At 40.6% G+C, this 23712-nt stretch overlaps 1 protein-coding gene and 1 long non-coding RNA gene across 4 annotated transcripts in view; both read left to right on the forward strand.

Moving 5' to 3' along the window:
- Positions 1 to 23712, forward strand: part of LOC308074343 (M1-specific T cell receptor beta chain-like) — a 113464-nt gene that overhangs the window by 77823 nt on the left and 11929 nt on the right. The window lies entirely within an intron of this gene.
- On the forward strand, positions 17755 to 22009 carry LOC308075005. Its single transcript, XR_013932149.1, has 3 exons — positions 17755 to 17976; positions 18197 to 21427; positions 21612 to 22009. It is a non-coding gene; the product is annotated as an uncharacterized lncRNA (long non-coding RNA).

Here is a 23712-nt window from a genome sequence, read left to right on the forward strand (position 1 = left end):
ATAACAAACATTATCAGCACAGATGATCATATCGACATAAGTGATTTCAATTCAATACTGCTGCATTAATGGTAACTTTCACTATCATGCACACAGGTCTTACTGATGCAGTTGTCAACCAGACCACCATAGTATGGACAATGAAGGGTACCAGTGCTACAATGAACTGCAGTCATGACATGGGTCCTACCTACTTCCAAATGTACTGGTACAGACAGCTTCCAGGAGAAGGAATGAAACAAGTACTGTTTTCCATATCAAACGCCAGGCCTGAAAATCAACCTAGCTTCAGTGAGGAGAAATTCTCTGCCACTAAGCCTGATGCTCAGAGTGGAACTTTCACAATCAAGAATTTGATCCCAGAGGACAATGGATTGTATTTCTGTGCTGTGAGTGAACACAGTGATACAGACAAACAGGTTGGCTGAACAAAAACCTCAGTGTGGGTATTGTTAAAGTTGTCACAGCTCCCATACAGTATACTATGTATGACCTCCAGCTCCACTAAAACTCATAGTTAAGAGACATGGATTTTAATACATTTTGTCTGCATGATCAAGCCACATTAACACACAATAATGGGAACCTCTCACCCATTGTTATTTGATTGATTTATTGATTGATGATGAAATTTGTCTTACATAATCAGTAGCACAATTTCCAACACAAAATACAAGAAAGAAACAAAGATGCATACATGGTAGGCTGGTTTATAGAGTTTTTCAAGGTGTTGGCCTACAATCTATGAGCAGATTTATTTTTATGGTCAAGGTTTCTATTTGTTTTCACGTTTTATAACAATAAAGTACAACAACTAAAAGAAAATGATACATACGCTCAACTCAAAATCTATATACAAAATACATTTTTGGATCAGTTTTTAACTTAAAAACTAATCTAAAGAGTATTATTATAACACTTGACCATTTTTGTCCATGCCATGTTGTTGCAGGGTTACCTGAGTTACTTAACAGAGATGTTGGAACGGTATCAGCTGAATATTTTAGAATGTATTGATCTGGTGTACCTCCCTATTCAAAATATCCTTTTTAATAGGATTTTAAATAGAACTTTTCTATCAGAATCCTATAAGATTTTTTGAGTAGAGGTATGACAATCATCGGTATAAAGAGTGAAAAGCATAGCTGAATTCACAAAACTCTGGGGGACAATAACATTGGCAGTGTTAGCAGATAAAGGGTTGTGTTAACCTTTGATGATACTTTCAAGTATCTTCAAGTCTTCAAGTCTTCATACCACTGTGCCAACAAGTCTTCATACCACTGTGACAACATGTATTGGCAGTCAATCTGGAGACTGTGGTAGTCTCTTCCAGAACATGAACATTATCCAGATCAGACATAGCCTATTCAGCCATGTTAACAAGGGATTTTCAACAAAATGTTAACAAAAAAGTATGGACAATACATTGAAACACTACATGGCTTGAAGTCAAGGGGAGAAATGCAAAGGATAAAAGGGGAGATGGTGAGAATATACTATTAATATAATATTAGTATAGTACTGAAGTATAGAATTACACCAAAACTGCAGACTCATGCCACTCCCATAAACCATGTTATTGAACATACGCTCTTATAATACAAGCTGACCTTGTGGAACCTCCCATTATGTACTGCAACGTGACAGTCATATGCGTTCCATCGCCTCTCCACCTTCGAACCTCAGGACTCAAACATGATCAAACCTGTTCTCACCAGACAATTCGTATTTCTTCTCTGTATTTTTGGTATGGTACAATATTAAATAACTTGTGACTGGCTAAAATAACAATTGTTATGCCACTATTCCACAATACATTGATGCCACAATACATTGAATGGGATATATTGTATTTAAGGATATACTGCATCTCAGTTATGGTAACATTATTGTTTTGTAACAATGGACTTATTGCAATCTTATTCAAACAGGTCACATCTATGGGATTGATGTCATCCAAAGTCCCATGATTTGGATAGAAGAGGACTGGATTGGATCTGCCACAATGGACTGCAGTCACAACGGAGATGCTAGTTATTACCAGATGTACTGGTACAGACAATTACAGGGGGAAGGAATGCGGCAAATAGTGTACACGACTCCAAACACCCAATCTGAATATAACCTACCTGAATTCAAAGAGGACAAATTTCCAGCCAGTAAAAGGTATGCTAAGAATGGATCTTTAACAGTGGAGAAGCTGAGGCCTGAGGACAATGGCATGTATTTCTGTGCTGTGAGTAAGCACAGTGATACAGGTGGCTCAGATAGCTGTACAAACACCCCACCAGGGAGGTTCCTTCTCTGAAACAATACTAAATCTCCACCCCCGGGTTATACGCACCACCAGTCATGTTTTATTTTTTTTGTTGCATGTTTTCTTCTCTTTAAAGGGCTTAATATGATTAATCAGATAATCATTGTCACTGCCTTTTTCTCATTACTTTGGATATTAACAGATTTCAGAGTGTTGTGTTGTTCTTTATACAGTGATATGACACTATTTCGATTGATATTCCTATAGTGTATACTTTCAACATGTTTCTGAAATTTAGATCTTGCTAAAGCTGTTATTTTTTTTCATTTTCTGAAGAACAAACAATAATATCTTGTATTATAAGACTCCTGTTTTCCATTTTGTCCCCAAGGATAACACCCACTCTATGAGGCTCATTGTCTACACACCATTGTTGGAGGTCAGCCTAACTATGGGGATTCAAATCAAGACCGTGACTAAAGACTTGCAGCCAGACGACTGTACAGTACTTCTGTGTCATCAACAAATACATTGATATATTGTATTGGCTGAACTTTTTTTTATCTCATATTACAGTCTTCCAGTAGGGGGCATTATAGCTTTAGAATTGCTCTTCAGAGAGGCAGCACTCCATATCCATAATTACCTTATCTGCTGTTGCAGATTTGAGAGCATGGACGGATTATGTCAAACAAATCAAAGCCAAACATTTTTTTAAATGATATTGTTTAATGCTCAAATACAGTAGTGGGCCAATACAGTACAATACTGTTCAGGGGTATGCCATGACAATCGTCACACCAGGGGCCACTTCAGGGGCCCTCGGGAGCCACAGGTGCAACGTTGCTCCAATCTGCACCAAACCTGCCACAAACACTGTTCAGGGGTCTGCCATGACAACAGCCTGTGGACCTGCCATGTGAATTTATTTTACCTGTGACGTTTTTTGCACCTTATGTCTAATCTCATGCACATACCTGCCGCTATGTGGACCTACTTATGCGTTACCCTTTTTGCACATTATGTTTAACCTCATGTGCATACTGTATGTGTTAGCCTTATGCTATGTGTATGTACCGGTAGATATCTTGATTTGTTTTGTTCTCTTTGACATGCTTCTTTAATGTTAGATTTTTCTCACTGCTTTCCTTTTCTCCCTGTCCCCCTTCCTTTTTCTTCTTTTCCCTTTCTGAAAAACAACAAAATGATGGAGCTTGTGCAAAAATGAATCCCACCCACTTCATTACACCTGTAAACCAGTGATGTGACAATAAAGTTGATTCTTGATTCTGGCCACACCCGCGAGCCACACGTGCACCGATGCTCCAATCCGCACCACACTTGGCACAAACACTGCTCAGGGGTCTGGCATGAGAATAGTCATACCTAAAAAAACTAAACTGCACACATATGGGGCACTACAGTGTTAAAGCAGTGTTTAACACTTAAAATGGCCATAGCTCGCTCTCGGGCGGCGCAGTGGTAAAGTGCCTGCCCACCACTGTGGAGGTTGTGGGTTCGAAACCACCGTGGGGCATCCAGCTTTGTCGAGCATCTACACAAACACAATTGGCCCGTGTTCGGGGAGGGGGAAGCCGGCCGGGGAGGGTGATAATTGGCACTACACGTAATCCTACGGGCTGGGGGCGGCACCTGTCCGCAGGGAGTGTTGGGCTCTATACGTCCTCCCGGTGGGGGCACCTCACTGGTAGGTGAGTCAGTAGGATACAACAGCAGTGACAACACAGACATGTGTGTGGGGAGGAATCAATTGTATAACGACTAAATTGGGGGGGGAAAATGGGGGGAAATAAATAAATGGCCATAACTCTGTGACCATTGCTTTAATCAGCGCAACATAGGACTAGATTTGACAATCATGTGTATCCTGTGTATAAAAGTCTTGTTACTTTGATGTACTCCTCCTAGTAGGTTAACCGGATCCACAGCAAATGTTGTTAGAAAAGCCTTAAGTCCTTGATGATGCTTATTGTGAGCTTCGAATCGCATTGCCGTGGCTGCCCAGGGAATTTCTATGTTTAGACATACAGAAAAAAAGAGAAACTGTTGTAACTTGACTCGACATGGCCCGAGTCCTGGCCTGAGGAAATCTATAGGCTAATGTTGAATCATAGTCATAGTCTTGCTTACTGGCGACTGGACGTTATTATCCCTATCCTTATACAAACAACTCCTACGTTTACAATTGTGTTGCTCTGCGGTAACAGCACGGTAGGTGCTGCAGATTTTGTACCGATGATCATTGCTGCTCTTAGCAAAATGTCTCTAGTCGTGGGAGTAGATGAATTGTGTGCAAGAAACTTAATGTCAAGATACTTTCTTTTCTGTGGACTCATGTACTCTTATAATTTGGTTCTGTGAATATACTGTGTTCATACTGTGCACTATAGTTTATATTAAAAAAATCTCCTTTTCGGTTTTCTTTGTGGGTGTTAAAATTAAACAGATTCCTTTGGAAATCTACAAAAACACTGGATCATTACACGCATGTGCGTGTAATGATGTGGTACAAGCAAGCTCCTGAAAATACTGCCATGAAATTCAGTGAATATGTGTACTAACAAAGAATAGAACACAAACAGTCGTAGGTAGAGAGCGGTTCAATATCAGTGGAGATATAAGCAAAGAACGGCTCTCTTTTCATAGTAAACCTAAAGGCATTACAGCAAAATATTACAGTGCAGCTATTATGCACACTTCAAGGCTCTTGAATAAACTCCTAACTGCATTTGAGGTCTCAGTTAGATTTGATGATAACATTGTCATTGTCACATGCCATAGCGTTTCCACGTCACTTCCGTTATCCTCCTCAAGCATCAGGAAGATCAGTTGGCACACAAGCCGATTCATGTTTAACGGTGACAGAATTAGGGTCAGTCATATTTTACTATGTCTGGATCTCGTCTTTGAGTTACAAGAAGCTCATTGTTTTGTTACTCTCTTAACTGACAGGAAGCTAACATGATCAGATTTGCGATTTTGTGTTTCCTCACAGGTAATATAACCAATTAGGCTTTTATGTCTTGTCATTCATATAACATATGCAGCCATTTATGGTCATTTTTCATCCACTCACCATTTCAGTAGTTTCTCTCTTCATGTCTATCTAGGCTTCGGTCTCAGCCTCAACGTCTACCAGACTCCAATTGCACTCTTCAGAGACCCAGGAGAAAAAGTACAGCTGGTCTGCACACGCACGAGAATAGGCTTTAGAATGATGCAATGGTACCAGCAATCACCTGGAGAGACAGCCATGAAACTTATTGGAAATCTGTACTATAAGACCACAACAATGGAAGAGTCGTATAAAGAGAATTTCAATGTAACTGGCGATTTGAGTGTGGATACCAAAAAGACGGGTTATCTTGTCATACACAACATAAAAGCATTGGAGCACAGTGCAGTGTATTACTGTGCAGCTAGTGTTGGTTCAGCACATCGCTTCAGATCTTCTCTTTTCCGTACAAAAACTACAAACTGACAGTTATCAGCCGTGGTTTAATCTGTTAAGACACCTGCATTTGAGGGCTCAATTGGATTTGACGCTTCTATCTTTCTTTGTCTATTTCCTCACAGGAAATGCCTCCTCCTGAGACATTAAGACTGGGTGGTATGAAAGATGTGCTGTACATCAAGTGGTTCTCAAAGTGGGGTCCAGGGACCCCAGTGGGGTCCTTGAGGGGGTTCCAAGGGGTCCCCAGCTAAATGATTGATATTTAGGAAACAAACGGACCCTTACAGGTCTGTAACTAGTGTGCAAGTGTACATTCTCAGAGTTATGGGGGTCCATGGCCTAATGCATACCAAATTGGGGTCCTTGAAATTGAAAAGTATGAGAACCACTGCTGTACAGAACATGCATTGCCATCTATTCTCTACATTCTCTCTGTCTTCAGGTGTCTGTGGGGGTACTGAAATTCAGACTCCTTCTGACGAGGCCCTCGATCTAGGGGTGTAAATCACCAGCTTCATCATGATATGATACCGGAATGTACAATCAGTATAAGACAATATCTTGCGCCATCTTACATTTAAATTTACTCACAAACAAGCAACCACTAATACAATTGACGATAATTCTATTACAGATATTTTATCACTGAATTTTACTGGAGATAAATTAATGATTAGCTAGCAAATTAAATAACTGTCAAGCCATTAATACAATAAAAAAAAGCCTCTAGCTTAGCTAGCAATGATAGACGTTGTCAACTTGGTTATAGTGTTTTGCAATAAAATTATTATCTGAATCGTTATGTTTGCATTTAGACCCTACGAGACGCATCTATTCATGTCCAGTGTATCATACAGTATCTCAATTAAAACTATAAACCAACTCGGGCTTCATGTTGGATCTTTACAGGAAATGAGAAATCAGTTCCTCTGTTGTTTCCTCAGAGGTACAGTAGTAACTAGAAAAAGTGCTCCTCGGAGCACAGGTCTCCGCCAGATCAGGTAGGTTATTGTGGGGCAGCAATGTTCGGAATTCGCCAATCAGGATGGAATATGAAAAATCGGACGGAACCATCTTGATCACTTGACTATAGAGATAATGGGTACCGATTTGCATGATGTTTGAATTTGTAGGAGTAATATAAAAAAGAAAAGTGTTGCAAAATCAGCCTCCTGGTGGCGCTATAATAGGGCAATGTTAAAAGGGTGGCATTTGTTCTTCAACGTAGTGCGAATGTGCGTGCAAAGTGTCACCGCAATCGGACGCCGCATTCATGATTTGTGGCATTGATGCTCCTGCAAACTTTAGATGTCAATGTTAGCCAATCAGGATGGAATATGAAAAATTTAAAAGATCCATCTTGATCACATGACTATAGAGATCATGTGTACTGATTTGCGTGAAATTTGGACACATTCTGAAGGCTTAATATCAAAAAAAGTGTTTTACATAAGTCGGCCTCCTGGTGGCGCTATGAAAGCCAAATGTGAAAAATGCAGGGCAGTTGTTTTTCCTTGGCCTCTAGGGAGTCGGCCTTTTATAGCGCCACCATGAGGCTTTCAAGTGGCATTTCTTCCTCGGCCTAGTAGGAATGTGCGTGTGAAATCTCACGGAAATCGCAAGCTGCGTTCATGATTTGAGGCATTTTGTTGAAAACGGAGCAATCTTGCAAACTTTGGAAGCCAACCTTAGCCAATCAGGATAGAATATGGAAAATTGGACAAATCCATGTTGATCACATGACTATAGAGATACTGTATACTGATTTGCGTTATGTTTGGATAAACTCTGTAGGAGTACTGTAAAAAAAATGTGTTTTGCAAAAAGCGGCCTCCTGGTGGTGCTATAACAGGCCCATTTGAAAAATTTGGGGCAGAGGTTCTGCTCTGGTATCCAGGGAGTGTGTGTGCACAGTTTCACATGCCATAGCGTTTCCACGTCACTTCCGTTATCCTCCTCAAGCATCAGGAAGATCAGTTGGCACACAAGCTGATTCAGAATTAGGGTCAGTCATATTTTACTATGTCTGGAGTCTCGTCTTTGAGTTACAAGAAGCTCATTGTTTTGTTACTCTCTTAACTGACAGGAAGCTAACATGATCAGATTTGCGATTTTGTGTTTCCTCACAGGTAATATAACCAATTAGGCTTTTATGTCTTGTCATTCATATAACATATGCAGCCATTTATGTTCATTTTTCATCCACTCACCATTTCAGTAGTTTCTCTCTTCATGTCTATCTAGGCTTCGGTCTCAGCCTCAACGTCGACCAGACTCCAATTGCACTCTTCAGAGACCCAGGAGAAAAAGTACAGCTGGTCTGCACACATGAGAGAAGAGACTTTAGAATGATGCTATGGTACCAGCAATCACCTGGAGAGACAGCCATGAAACTTATTGGAAATCTGTACTATAAGACCAAAACAATGGAAGAGTCGTATAAAGAGAATTTCAATGTAACTGGCGATTTGAGTGTGGATACCAAAAAGAAGGGTTATCTTGTCATACACAACATAAAAGCATTGGAGCACAGTGCAGTGTATTACTGTGCAGCTAGTGTTGGTTCAGCACATCGCTTCAGATCTTCTCTTTTCCGTACAAAAACTACAAACTGACAGTTATCAGCCGTGGTTTAATCTGTTAAGACACCTGCATTTGAGGGCTCAATTGGATTTGATGCTTCTATCTTTCTTTGTCTATTTGACTGGGTGGTATGAAAAATGTGCTGTACAGCAAGTGGTTCTCAAAGTGGGGTCCAGGGACCCCAGTGGGGTCCTTGAGGGGGTTCCAAGGGGTCCCCAGCTAAATTATTGATCTTTAGGAAACAAACGGACCCTTACAGGTCTGTAACTAGTGTGCAAGTGTACATTCTCAGAGTTATGGGGGTCCATGGCCTAATGCATACCAAATTGGGGTCCTTGAAATTGAAAAGTATGAGAACCACTGCTGTACAGAACATGCATTGCCATCTATTCTCTACATTCTCTCTGTCTTCAGGTGTCTGTGGGGGTACTGAAATTCAGACTCCTTCTGACGAGGCCCTCGATCTAGGGGTGTAAATCACCAGCTTCATCATGATATGATACCGGAATGTACAATCAGTATAAGACAATATCTTGCGCCTGGCTAACACTCATCTTACATTTAAATTTACTCACAAACAAGCAACCACTAATACAATTGACGATAATTCTATTACAGATATTTTATCACTGAATTTTACTGGCGATAAATTAATGATTAGCTAGCAAATTAAATAACTGTCAAGCCATTAATACAATAAAAAAAGCCTCTAGCTTAGCTAGCAATGATAGACGTTGTCAACTTGGTTATAGTGTTTTGCAATAAAATTATTATCTGAATTGTTATTTTTGCATTTCGACCCTATGAGACGCATCTATTCATGTCCAGTGTATCATACAGTATCTCAATTAAAACTATAAACCAACTCGGGCTTCATGTTGGATTTTTACAGGAAATGAGAAATTTTCCTCTGTTCCTCAGAGGTACAGTAGTAACTAGAAAAAGTGCTCCTCGGAGCACAGGTCTCCGCCAGATCAGGTAGGTTACTGTGGGGCAGCAAAGTTCGGAATTCGCCAATCAGGATGGAATATGAAAAATCGGACGGAACCATCTTGATCACTTGACTATAGAGATAATGGGTACCGATTTGCATGATGTTTGAATTTGTAGGAGTAATATAAAAAAGATAAGTGTTGCAATGATTTGAGGCATTTTGTTGAAAACGGAGCAATCGTGCAAACTTTGGAAGCCAACCTTAGCCAATCAGGATGGAATATGGAAAATTGGACAAAAACGTGTTGATCACATGACTATAGAGATACTGTGTACTGATTTGCGTTATGTTTGGATAAAATCTGTAGGAGTACTGTAAAAAAATGTGTTTTGCAAAAAGCGGCCTCCTAGTGGTGCTATAACTGGCCCATTTGAAACATTTGGGGCAGAGGTTCTGCTCTGGTATCCAAGGAGTGTGTGTGCACAGTTTCGCTGCGATCAAGCCAACGGTGCCAGAGATTAGCTGTACACAAAATGACAGAATGACGGACGGACGGACACACACACGGACTGACGGACAGGGGGTAAAACATACTCTCACCATGCCTTTCGGCCTGGCGGAGACAACTAGGGTGACTGAAGAAATGGTTTGTTGCATAAAATGTGCATAGCCATTTACATTCATTCTGTTGCCCAAATTCTATGCAAGTATTCTTTCTATGTCATCTACACTACAGTATGTGTCTCACTGGGCATTGAAATTCACCACCAGACTTTCTCTGCGATTGATCCTGGGGAAAACATACAGCTTGACTGTACTATAGTATAGGCTATCAACAAATACCTGAAACTCAAACGGCTCTGAAACTCATTGGATACGTGGAATATAGAAAGACAAAACATGAAGTTGCCATATGAAAAAAATATAATGTGAGAGGAGATATGAGTAAAACCCCATAGTAGCTGCACCTACCTCTTACCGCAGACTTGCTGTCAGAATGCATGTACACCATCTGTTCTGGAAACGGTATTCCTCATATCACTTGAAGCCTAGAAATTATCAAAAATGGAACCTCCTCATGAAAATATTATTAAAGGCATAACACCAGTGCACAGCACCTTAAAAGCAAGAAAAACTAAAAATCGCTTGTCAACAACAGGTAACATCCTAAAATCGGCTACTGGGAGGGCCGGCGGACCATGATCACGTCACTTTGACTCAGACATAACCATAAACAAACCTGATACACCCAAATAGGCATGTCACTGACTCAGACATAACCATAAACAAACCTGATACATCCAGAGCCACAGATCCGACCGCTATGCCGATATGGTCATGTGCATATATGGGACAGACGACTTCAAACTCAGCGGACTCAAGGGAGTGCGGTGCCCGCCGCCAAGTCGTTTGGATATGCGGTTGTCCAGAACCGCCTATCTGACCCATATGTCCATATATGGGCATATATGGATATCCAGTTGTCCACAACCACTGATCCAACCAATATGCCCAGCGGCCCGAACTCTAGATGTGAGGGCTGTGTAGCAGCAATGAGCACATCTATAGGCAGCATTAAGCAACTCGAATCCTAGAAGCCATGTTCTTGCCGTTTTTATTTGAATTTATTATTTAGAGGTTTGCCTTCAACTTATCACATGATTACTACTCTTTCTACGTCACTTCCTTTTCTGCTTTAGGCTTATCAAGAGTCTCTCTCCAATTCATTCTTCAGACTCAACAGCACCAACGCACAACATGAACAGAGCTCTCATTCAAATGATCCTCCCACTGTTTTGGATCAAGGGTACATTCAGTATTTTATCAACCCTTTACTGAAATGAATGCTGCATGGCTTGGATGATATTACTTAACATGTTGTGTTTTTATTTAGCTTTAGTATAGTTATAGTTATAGTTAGTAAGTATAGTTACCGTGGTAAGTTAATTGAATTCTAAAGGTGTGTTACTTGTCTCAATACAGTTTAATGGCTATTTTACCAGGAGAGCAAGGTGCCTTCATTTAATTACGCACTCTGACAGTCAAAGGACAACAACGAAGAACAACCCCCTGACTTCTAGCCCTATGTGACCAATGATCTATGTAACATTTACATTCTCTGTACATTCTACAGGAGCGTCACTCAGCAGAGACAAAACAGTTCTTCAGACTCCAGCTGATGTGATGGGTGAAGTAAACCATCAAGTCAAACTGACCTGCAGCCACAACATCCAAAGCTACGACACTATTCTCTGGTATCAGCGCTCCCTGGGGGACACTGCCCTGAAGCTGATAGGATATAGCTACACATCTTTTCCAAACATTGAAGAGCAGCATAAAGATCATTTCAACGTGGGAATGGTGAGAAGGAGGCCTACCTGCACATTCTCAAACTGAGGCACCCTGAAGACAGAGGGCAATATTTCTGTGCTGCATTCAACACAATGATTAAAAAGTCCCAAACTCCTCAACAAAAACCCATATCTGATCCGTCACACCTGTATTAAACCACATGAACTGTCTACTGACTAGAGTCGACACAACAAGAGCAGGAGGAAATGACAGGACAGACAGTGAGACACAGATGCACGTTTCATGACAGAAAAACTACAGCAGACAGAGGGGACATAGGAATGACCCCAGGGAGGCTGAGTCCTAGTTCTCCCTTACAGGTCCTGCTTATTTTATTTTGCATAGTCCTGTTTCCGGTCCATCATTTTGTGTTAATCTTTATAGAAATATGTTGTTTTAGTTAGCCTTTATAAGCATAAAGGTAGACACTACAATGTGTGAGTGCTCATAAGTAATATTACATTTAGCAGATCATACCCTTCTGCTTGTTGTTATGCTAATGCAGTACCTTTTGAGGGTTGCTGGACAATATTTGTCATTGTTTTGGGTTAATTGATTTCCAATAATACATTCGATCGATTGATTGAATACTTAAACATTTTACAAACAGTAGCCAACAGCAAGTTTGCAAAATTAGTCTTTGGTATGACCCCAGGGTTGGATTGGCGTATGTCCCTGCGACGTACTAGCGTCATGTCCAGGGGGTGTACTTGTACATCAAGCTGCCTCACGCTAAGGAAACAGGAGATGGGCCTCAGGGCTCGGCAAGGCTTACTAGCCAACAGCAAGTCATGCAAAAAAGATAACACAAAAAGCGTTGATGGCTTGTTTCAATTGTGGTCCTGTAAATAAACATACATTTTCATAAAGCACGTAAATTCATCCACTCCCATGTTGATTAGAGTATAAAACATTTTAAGGTACATTTTAAGTAGATTAAAAATGCATGTATAATTCATTTGTTATTAACTATGGAAAATCACGTGATTAATCATGATTTAAATGTTGTATCGTTTGACAGCACTAGATAAATAATGTATGATTCATTTTGTGATTAACTGTTGAAAATCATGTGATTAATCATGATTTCAAATTTGTATCGTTTGACAGCACTACTCCAAACACGAGTGGCTCATTAATAATTCATGCCGTCCCCTGCCATCCTAGGGGGAGAAAAGCTTCCTACAGTACACTGATGTTCATCATGGCCCTTGCGATTTTGCAAGCATGCTCCTGTATCTTCTACATCACTTCCACTTCCTCACACAGACCCAGGCAGCTCAGCAGAGAGGCAGAGAGTTGACATCTTCACATTCAACAACATTGCCTGACACCATGAATCCACTCCATCTCATTACATTCATCATCACCCTTTTCTGGATAAAAGGTATCATTCATCTGTAAATGCAAATGTTTTATTTTGGGGGGAAATGACAGTTACTCAGACTCAATGCTGAGATGGAGACAGTATAGATGGGTTTCCGCGCGACGTCATCACAGAGCAGAGTGCGCGATCTGCGCATGCGGGAGGTAGAACGACCCGGAAGTGCCATTCACTCTATTGTTATTTTCGGGATTTAGATAGGCATAATGCTGCTATTATAGGCATAATAGGCATAATGCTGCTATTATATACAGACAGATCCAACTTCCGACAAATCATTTTTATTGAGTAAAGAAGATATTACAAACTGCATCATTTAATCTACTTTCATTAAACCCGGTGAAGACCATTTATTTTATCAATGTACATTGGCCAGAGCTGCTGCGGGTAATAGCGCCCTCTACAGGCTCTTCCCTCCACTGCGCGCGCATCATCCTCTCATGTTTACCAACGGGAAACCCATCTATAGGGGATGTTAAACCAACTGCATTTCATCACATTCAGCATAACTCTAATGAATAAAAGGTTAATTTGTTCTAAGAATTCCTCTATAGAGTGGAAGTTCTGATCTTAAACATTATGTTTAGATTCGGGAGAAATTTGCTACATCGATTGTGATTCTTTTTTTTAGCAACCTTTTTCCACTCTGTTGTAACCCGTAGTGCACTTACTTTCATCATGCCAATCATATTGTATCAGTACATGCTTTCTCTTTCCACAAACAGTGAATGTTTCAATTTGGTCCTAAACTCTTTATGCTATCGTTAAGGTTAATTTATGCTTTGTCACATTAGCTTTTTTTATCAAGTCTCATTTTTCAAAGTATAAATTTGCCCCAAGTTATATTTTATCATTACATTATTCCAGTCTGAAAGATATTTACTGTAGTTGAATCATAATGGATACTCTCTTTCTCTCGACAGATGTGTCACTCAGTAAAGGAAAAACAGTTAATCAGAAACCAGCCAACCTGCTGGTGAAACCACCAGCTGACCTGCAGGAGAAACTGAATAGTTCCCCCAACCTGACCTGTAGCCACAGCATCCCAAGCTATGACACCATTCTCTGGTTTCAGCGCTCAGTGGGAGACACTGCCCTCAAGCTTATTGCTTACATATATTTTAAAGGTGAAACTGTTGAACCAGCTTATGAAAGTCATTTCAATGTCATCGGAGATGGAAGAGAGGAGGCATATCTTTTTGTCCTAAATGCGTGGCGACCTGAAGACGCTGGAGAGTATTTCTGTGCAGCTAGCATACACAGTGATAGAGAGAGCTGCACTCTAATACAAAAACCTCAGGCTGATACAGCTGAACTCAACCACAATATACAGTACATTATCAGTGGTTTTGTAACCACATGATGAAGGCTGGATAGCTGAAACATTTGTTATCAACAATAAAAGAACAATATAATAACATATAACAATAAAATATAAATGTACTGCTTATTTCTGACCCTTCTCTTGATATCGTGTAACCACATGGCCCACCACTGCAATTGAAGGTTTAATAGTGTGACTGTTTCTCACATGGCGTGCGTATTGCCGAGGCCCCATGGGAATGATGTGCAGAATGGGAAGTTGGTCGGATCGACGGTTGTACAGAAGAATATCAGGGCCCCTCATGAAATCAGCGTTGTTAGCAGTGGTGGAAAAAGTACTCACATTTTGTACTTATGTAAAAGTATCAACACTGCAATGTAGAAATACTCTTAGAGTAAAAGTCTGGAATTCAAAATTTACTTGAGTAAAAGTACAAAAGTATTGGTATCAAAATGTACTTAAAGTACCAAAAGTAGAAAGTACTCATTACGCAGAATGTCCCATTTCACAAGTTTTCAAATATATAAAAATCATTTGAAAATAGCAGATCTACACGCTCACAATGCGTGGCATCGCGACGCATTGTGAGCTTGTAGATCGGCTATTTTCAAATGGCCGAAACTGTATATTGGGCTGAAGTGGTTAATGTATGTTTTGTAATATTAATCAAAATCTACAAAGTAACTTGCAACTACAGTTTTCAAATAATTGTCGTTGAGTAAAAGTATAATATTTGCCTCTGAGATGTAGTGGAGTAGAAGTAAAAGTATTGAAAATTGGAAATACCTAAAAAAAATAAAGCCTCAAAATTGTACTTAAGTACAGTACTTGAGTAAATTTACTAAGTTACTTTACACCACTGGTTGTTAGTCAACGTTTTTTGTTTGTGACATGGAGATGTTCATACAGTATGTGCATGTTACGTCAGTGGCGGCTGTCATCCCAACGTCGACCCAACGTCCATCCGCAAGGCAATTTTTATATAGGATCACAATAATCACCATCTCTGGAATCAGGGACAGAGGTCAGAGGCTTGATCTATCTTCTGACAACTAAAAACTAACAAGTCATATTATCTAAATTAGTCAAATAAAAATATATATATAATTGCAATGGATATTAAACAGGTTAATAATGTAATTCCTATTTTCACAAGATAATCACATTCAAGTGCTGACCTGCTCGAGGTGCCTACAATGACATATAAAAAACACGGTGAAGCAGCATTCTGCTTCTACAGGCCGACAGCGTGGAATAAACTCCCATTACACCTAAGACAGCTGGATAGCTTTAAAGCACAATTTGCACGATTTGTGCAAAACCCATTTTGTCCCATTACTCCTACAGTAAAACCTCATGTAAATCGGTACACAGTATCTCTATAGTCATGTGATCAACCCTGATCTGTCCGATTCCCCATATTCCATCCTCATTGGTTAAGGTTGGCTTCCAAAGTTTGCAGGATTGGTCCGTTTTGAACAAACTGCCTCCAATCATGAACGCAGCTTGCCATTTCCATAAAATTGCACACACACATTCCCACTAGGCCGAGGAAGAAATGCCACTTGAAATGTTATAAATCAGCCTCATGGTGGCGCTATAACAGGCCGATTTGCATTTTTAACTATAACTGCACTGATCTGTGTGAAACTTTGCACGCACACTCCCTAGAGGCCAAGGAAAAACATCTGCTTTTTACAGCGCCACCACGAGGCCGACTTATGTAAAATACATTTTTGGAGGTTATTCCTTCAGATTCTGTCCAAAAAACACGCAAATTGGTACACTTTATCTCCATAATCATGTGATTCTGATGGATCTGTCCGATATTTCATATTCCATCTTATTTGGCTTACAGTGGCTTCCAAAGTTTGCAGGATTGGTCAGTTTTGAACAAAATACCTCAAAACATGAACGCAGTGTGCAATTTCCGTGAACTTTTGCATGCAGATTCCCACTAGGCCGAGGAAGAAATGCCCCCCTTTTCACATTCACATTGGCCTGTTATAGCGCCACCAGCAGGTCTAATTTAGCAAAACACATTTTTGGAACAAAATGCCTCAAATCATGAATGCAGTGTCCAATTGAAAGGCCTAAGAAGAAATGCCACCCTTTTCACATTGGCCTATTATAGCGCCACCAGGAGGCCACAATAACCTACCTGACCTGGCGGAGGCCTGTGCTTTTTCTAGTTGTAATTGTATTCTTGCTCTGTAAAGCACTTTGAGCTGCATTTCATGTCATGAAAGGTGCTATACAAATAAAGTTATTATTATTATTTCCTTCAATCTCACAGGGTCCTGTCAAGCCAGCAGAGTTTAACCTGGTGGTTAAAGAGGGATCATCTGCCACATTCCACTGCTCACCACAGTTTCATCAAAGCTCTGAAGTCATAATCTGGTACAGGGGATGTTGTTGGCAGTGTTGCCATGTCCGCTTAAAAGTTATTATAAGCGACCGTGGGCTTGTTTTTCTGTAAAGTTGCTATATTGGTAGTTGTGGGTTGCAGGGTTTTTTTGGGGCTTGTTTATGTGTAGTTGCTTATTTGGGCTTGCTTTCAAAAACATTTTTAATTATCATTTAAACCAGTGGTTCTCAAATCTTTTCATTTTCAGTCCTTGACAAGAAAAGGAGTAAGGACCCCCAAATGAATATGTATTTGTCTGCAGACCCCTATCTAAAAACATTTTGTGCCAGGAAATCTTCCAAATATTCCACATTTCAATGTGACGCATTAGGAGCTTGTAGATCTACTATTTTCAAATAGCCGATGTATAATGTATAGGCTACAGTATCTTTAAAGTGCTCATGTGGCCTAATATAGTCGCTTCTTTTGGGCTTGTTTCCATAGACCTGGTTGCTTATTTCTTTCACAAAATCTGGCAACACTGTTGTCGGCACACCCAAGTCAGACAGGTGGGTTTCACGTACAATAATGACATGGCAGAGCAGAGAGACAGGATCAAAGGCAAAGGTGAACAAGCTCATTGTCAGTCTACAACCTGACAGCAGGGGACAGTGCTGTGCAGCAGATCCTATCTTTGCCTAAAAACAACCACTTTATAAACCCAATTATATCTCTACCATCTGCCTGTTACAAAGCTTGTTCTTGGATGCTTGTATCACGGGTGTCATACATTACATGTTTGCAGGGTCTCAAAAGCTAATGGCCATTTCACGTGAAACGTTATTTTTTTGTTGCGGAATAAACGTCATCTTAATTATAGTTTTGCAGAAGAAACGAATGCTTCTTTGTCATAGGGCAGAACACTAGAGGGCAGTAGTTAGGAGCAGTAAGATCCACCTATCTCAATAAAGAGAAAAAGTGGTGTAAAACTGTTTGCAGGATTGGTCCGTTTTGAACAAACTGCCTCCAATCATGAACACTGTTTTTGTGTGTTCTTTGTCACAGCCTTTTTCCACTTCATTAAGATAGCAAACAGGTTGATAAAGATTAGTATTGTCCCACAGTGCTTGTGCACAAGTCGAAGTGCTGTATTGTACCTCTTTCGGAGAACAAATTAATATTCGTATTTCGTTGTGCTGCTACTGCCTACTATTTGGGAGTACTATTAGTGGACCAGAGGAAGAGATTATTTGTGCTTCATAATAAAGATGTTACAAATATTTTTCTCCACTGTTCTTCCTCTTCTCTCACTCACAGGTAAGTGTCATTAATTACAGAGCACTCATTTAGTAATAAGTACAAATTAATTATATACAATTTAACTTTTGTTCTCTTGTGTTTGTTTTATTTATGTGCTGTTTAACACATTGTTGCCCTGTGACACAAAAATACACTTTTATTGGCCAGTTGTGATGGCCATCATCTCCAGTGTTGTATCACGGTCAGTTTCTCACGCTCTTGTGTCATTTTTTCATAGATGTTGTACTATCGTCACTGGAAATTCAACAGACCCCTAACAACCTAATCATAGGGATACCTGAACACGGACAAGCACAACTGGAGTGTTACCATGGCAACAATGACTATGCCTACATGTACTGGTACAAGCACAAGGCAGTGGATAAAGGTCAGAGCGCCATGGAACTCATTGGAATGCTTCAGTATGACAGACATGTTCCTGAGAAGTTGTTTGAAGCTCGTTTCAACATAACGGGCCATGCCAAGGGCAAAGCCCATCTCATCATCTCCAACGTAACTCCGGCAGACGATGCAAAATACTTCTGTGCCGCGAGTATGCACAATGTTTTCATGTTCGTCCTCATCCTCACAAAAAGCTGGCAGCCTACTGTGGTCTACATACTGTACACCTGCATCAAACCACCATCACAGAACTCCCTGATAAAAAGGGGATGTGTCATGTGACATAATTACGAGCCATTCACATTTTGTTAGTCAATCAATCAGTATGTGATTATTGTTTACTTTAAATACATCAAATTCGCCAATAAGGGCAGCAATGGTGTCAATTGGTGCAACACGCTTGAGGCATTAGCATGAAATATTCTCCTAGTTTGTAATCGCTCTCCAAGGTAAAATGGTAAATAGTGCATATAGCACCTTTATCCGAAGCAAAGAGTATAGTTGATGTCTGAAGATTTTGTTTTGTCTAATGTCTACTCAGTAATCTGTGTCTGAGATACACTGTCCATGCCAACTTGTGTATCTGTCTAGGCAATCTTTGCCCTTCCAGAGCAAATAACAAATGAAGAACAGAGCCAAGGAGAAAACAAATACAAATCATAATACTAGACTAAAGGTGAAACACAAAGGGTGAAATACATATACACTAATTCAAGATACTGTACTCTATGATACATCATGCTTATCAGACAGTATATTTCTCCAATAGGCGAAGGCATATAACAGGGTTTAGTGTGGCTATGAATTGATGAATAGCAACATGTGTGCTTATCATTTAGCAAAATGTCTGCAGTATGGCTATATTGTAAAGGTAAATTCCAGCCAAATAAGTATTTCCCAACCATAGCAATTGTCTGATAATTCTAACCAAAAGCCATCCACAGGCATTTCTGAACCAGTAACAGATGTCCAGTGATGCTCTGGTAGACAAAGACCTCATTATTATTGTCTATGTTTCAAGTCCCCTTAACAATGAAGGGAAATGGACATTATCTCTGATCATTGGCAGTGTGAATCCTTCAGACTTGGCTGCGTATTTCTGTGATGTGAATGCGCAGCGATGTTGTTCAATGCCACTCCCTACCTCATGTGACATTTTAACCTCACAGACATTTTAACCACCTTAGCCTCATATTAATAGCCAGGGTAGAAATTCAATGCAGTCATGATGACAGTAACCTCAATATCGTGCTCCAGCTTGGTACCAGCACAAGAAAGAAAGTGGAGAAATAAGAATTAAATAAGAAACAGTATTCGTAGGATGAAACCTTTTTATAACTAGAGGTTCGGACTGCCCTTGCATCTAGAGTTCAGGCCGCTACGCGGCCCTCACACCTATGTCGCACGGCAGATCCGACCGATATGTCCGAGTCATATAGTGTCGGGGGCTTTGTCAAAGTACCCTTTGTACCGTCTGTCTGTGTCCCTTTTGTGAACATATGGAGATCTATGTAGCTGTCTGTCTACCTGTGTCTCTTTTATACCCATATATGGAGATCCCATACCCTGTATATTGGCATGCCTATATGTGGGCATATTGCTTGGTTTGGCGGTTCTGGACAACTGGATATCCATATATGCCCATATATGGACATATGGGTCGGATCGGCGGTTCTGTACAACCGTATGTCCGAACGACTCGGCCGCAGAGAAAGCACAGAGTTTTTAGTCGATCGGTCCCATATATGCACATGGCCAAATATGGGCATATCGGTCGGATCTGTAGCTCTGGATAACCGGATCTCCATATTTGCCTATATATCAGGTTTGTTTATGGTTATGTCTGAGTCATAGTGACATGCCTATATATGGGAGTATCGGCTATGTTTAATGTTATGTCTGAGTCAGACTGACGTGGCCAAGCATGGTCCGCCGGCCGGACAGTCCTCCCTGTAGCCAATTTTTATATAGGATGATCCCAACTATGAGCAAGCTTATTATATAGTTTTGAATTTGTCATTTTTTATTTCCATTTCATTTTGAAAATATGTTGATACATTTCAGTTCAAATTGTTTTTAAAGCGGGTTTGCTAGTTTAGTTTAGTTATTAGTTTTAGTGTTAGTTTTTGTTTTTTATCATACACTGTAATATTGGGTATTTGTCAGGGGCAAGATTTAAAAAGGTCAGAAAATATTTAGATCATTTAAAAAACATATGCAAAAAAAAGGCATTCACAGTTAAAAGTGGCATTGTTAAACAAATGATAGATGAAGATACTGTATATTATGTATGGAATACATTTACAATTTGTCTATGATTTTAGTTGGTTTTGGTTAGTTTTGTAAGCACACTATACAGTTTCAGTTAGTTGTCTTTTTTTGCAAAGCATCATTTTTATATTAAATAATAATAATAATAATTAAAAGAGTTTTTATTTTGTTAGTTTTAAGAGTGGGTCCGCGGGACCGGCCGGTGAGCCGGGTCCCAACGCGCTAAGTCCATAATAGTCCCATGGGCGCTCGTCTTATCAAAGAGTGATTTGAGATTAAGGAGAAGACACCATGAATCATTGGCAGTTTCAAGCCGTTAGACCCGGCTTCTGTGTCTCTGCAGCACAAACTGATGTGGTTTGATGAGACTTGCCTTCTTTCCTGTTATAATCAACTGTCTTGTGGCTCACTAAACTCTCACTCAAATTCTCATCTTCACAGGCTATTAAATGTCATACTCCTAAATGTCCTTAAAGCATACTTTCCTTTAGCAGCATGATCCTCTCCTCGATGTCTGTAGGCGGAGAAAGGTAAAAGAGAGTGGGGAGTCACTGGACATGATTTAGAAGAAAGGGTAAAGTTTAATTTATCCTCTCAGTCTTTCATAATACGTCATTAGTAGAGGCATGTCGTCTATTGATGCAGAACTTTAATAGCTGACGTCATCACACATTGTGATGTGAAGATATGGTGACATATTAAAGACCTCTTCACTAAACTGTCCTCGGAGGAGGCAGTCTCATCAGCATGTTTCCAGCTTTATGCACAGTTGGATTTCTACTCCTCTTGTTTACACGTAGGTTTTATCAAATTCCATCACAAAATAACACTGCATATGGATACTATATAAAACAATGCATTTTTACTATCTGTGACCTGTAAGTCATTGCTAATCAGGCCTGCTACATTTATAGACCGATTTGCATTTTGAATAGTGAATCTATTACATTTTTCTGCAACTTTGGTGAATCTCTTCACAGGTCAGGCAGAGAATGCAGTCACCTTCCAACAGACTTCATCTCAGATAGTCACAGAAGGGACAGAGAATCTTAAGATAAATTGCAGCCATGATGACACCAACCTTGTAATTATGTTCTGGTACCAACACAAACAGAGAGGTTCCACCATGAGTCTAATTGGGTATGGGTATGCTTCAAGTAGTAAACCCAATTACGAGGGTCAGCTTGAAAAACAATTCCAAATCACAAGAGAAGACACAGTGAAAGGAGCTCTGACTATCCTCCGAGTGAATTCATCAGACTCGGCTGTGTATTTCTGTGCTGCAAGCACACAGTGATGTGGTTTGATGAGACTGCCTGACAAAAAAACATCACTCCTGATAGTGGTTTGCACGGGAAAGCTAATAACATTTCCTGACGAGGGGAATATTGAAGTGTCAATATTATTTTGTAACTATTTACTCTATTTAACCATTGTATTGGACTGGTCTGCTCCACAGCAGGGGGTCTAGTCATAAACTTCTGCTGAATCCTTCTTGATAAGAACAACAGATCTACTGTACATCTACTGTACAAGATAACAATGCATCACATCAGTTCTTTTTGGCCAGCAACGTAATACATGCATGGCCACCACAGCCCTCACAGAAAAAAATATAGTGATAGAGACTCCTGTCCATAAGCACTGGACTTGGAGCTGGAGCTGGTCCCCATGCTGCTGCTCAGTGGCTGCCCACTGCTCCTATAGTTAGGATGGGTAAATGAAGAGGATTAGTTACTACCCCACAGGGGTCAATCAAGTCAAAGTCAAGTGAGTAAGAGTATTATGGATATGATTTGGATTGTGATATTGACGATAACATCCAACGAGCCCTCAGCCGGCCCTCTGCGACCCGCGGTCCTGGCGCGGCGCCCGTTTTTCGGCCGAAAAAACGCAGATCTAAAAGCCCGAAAAAAGGGGGGGGGGGGGGGGGGGTTGGTCGGGGGTCCTCCGCGGGGTCCCCGCGGACCCCAGAGGATCCCAACCGCCCTCCTGGATACCCGATGGCACCAGTCCCCCTCCTACCCAACTTCTAGGCCAATCACACTGCCCGGAATTCAACTCGAGCGAGCCAGCGGTGATAGGGTGATGTCGGTCAGTAAAAGCAGAGAGATGTGTCAGGGTGGTCACCTTATCACCGCGGCTCAGTGATGTCATGTTGTAGTTTTCAAACCACCGCGGTGATAAGGTGACCACCGAAAATGGTAGCATGCGCCCCCCTGCCTCACAGACATTTTAACCACCTTAGCCTCCTATTAATAGCCAGGGTAGACATTCAATGCAGTCATGATGACAGTAACCTCAATATCGTGCTCTGGTACCAGGACAAGAAAGAAAGTGGAGAAATAAGAATTAAATAAGAAACAGTATTCATAGGATGAAATGTTTTTATAGCTAGAGGTTTGGACCGCCCTTGCATCTAGAGTTCAGGCCGCTAGGCGGCCCTCACACCTATGTCACACGGCAGATCCGACCAATATGTCTGAGTCATATAGTGTTGGGGGTTTTGTCAGAGTACCCTTTGTACCCGTCTGTAGCTGTCTGTCTACCTGTGTCCCTTCTATACCCATATATGGAGATCCCACCCTGTTTATGCCCATATGTGGGCATATTGCGGCGGTTCTGGACAACTGGATATCCATATATGCCCATATATGGATATATCGGTCGGATCGGCGGTTCTGGACAACAGTATATCCGAACGACTCGGCGGCGGTGCAGAAAGCACACAGAGTTTGAAGTCCATCAGTCCCATATATGCACATGGCCAAATATGGGCATATCGGTCGGATCTGTAGCTCTGGATAACCGGATCTCCATATATGCCTATATATGGGCAGACCAGGTTTGTTTATGGTCTGAGTCATAGTGACATGCCTATATATGGGAGTATCGGCTATGTTTAATGTTATGTGAGTCAGAGTGACGTGGCCATGGTCCGCCGGCCGGCCAGCCAGTCCTCACTGTAGCCAATTTTTATATAGGATGATCCCAACTGTGAGCAAGCTTATTATACAGTTTTGAATTTTTCATTATATTTTATTTCCATTTCATTTTGAAAATATGTTGATACATTTAGGT

Source organism: Gymnoscopelus braueri, assembly GCF_963280865.1.
Source record: "Gymnoscopelus braueri genome assembly, chromosome: 19".
In the NCBI taxonomy this organism is placed as follows: Eukaryota; Metazoa; Chordata; class Actinopteri; order Myctophiformes; family Myctophidae; genus Gymnoscopelus; species Gymnoscopelus braueri.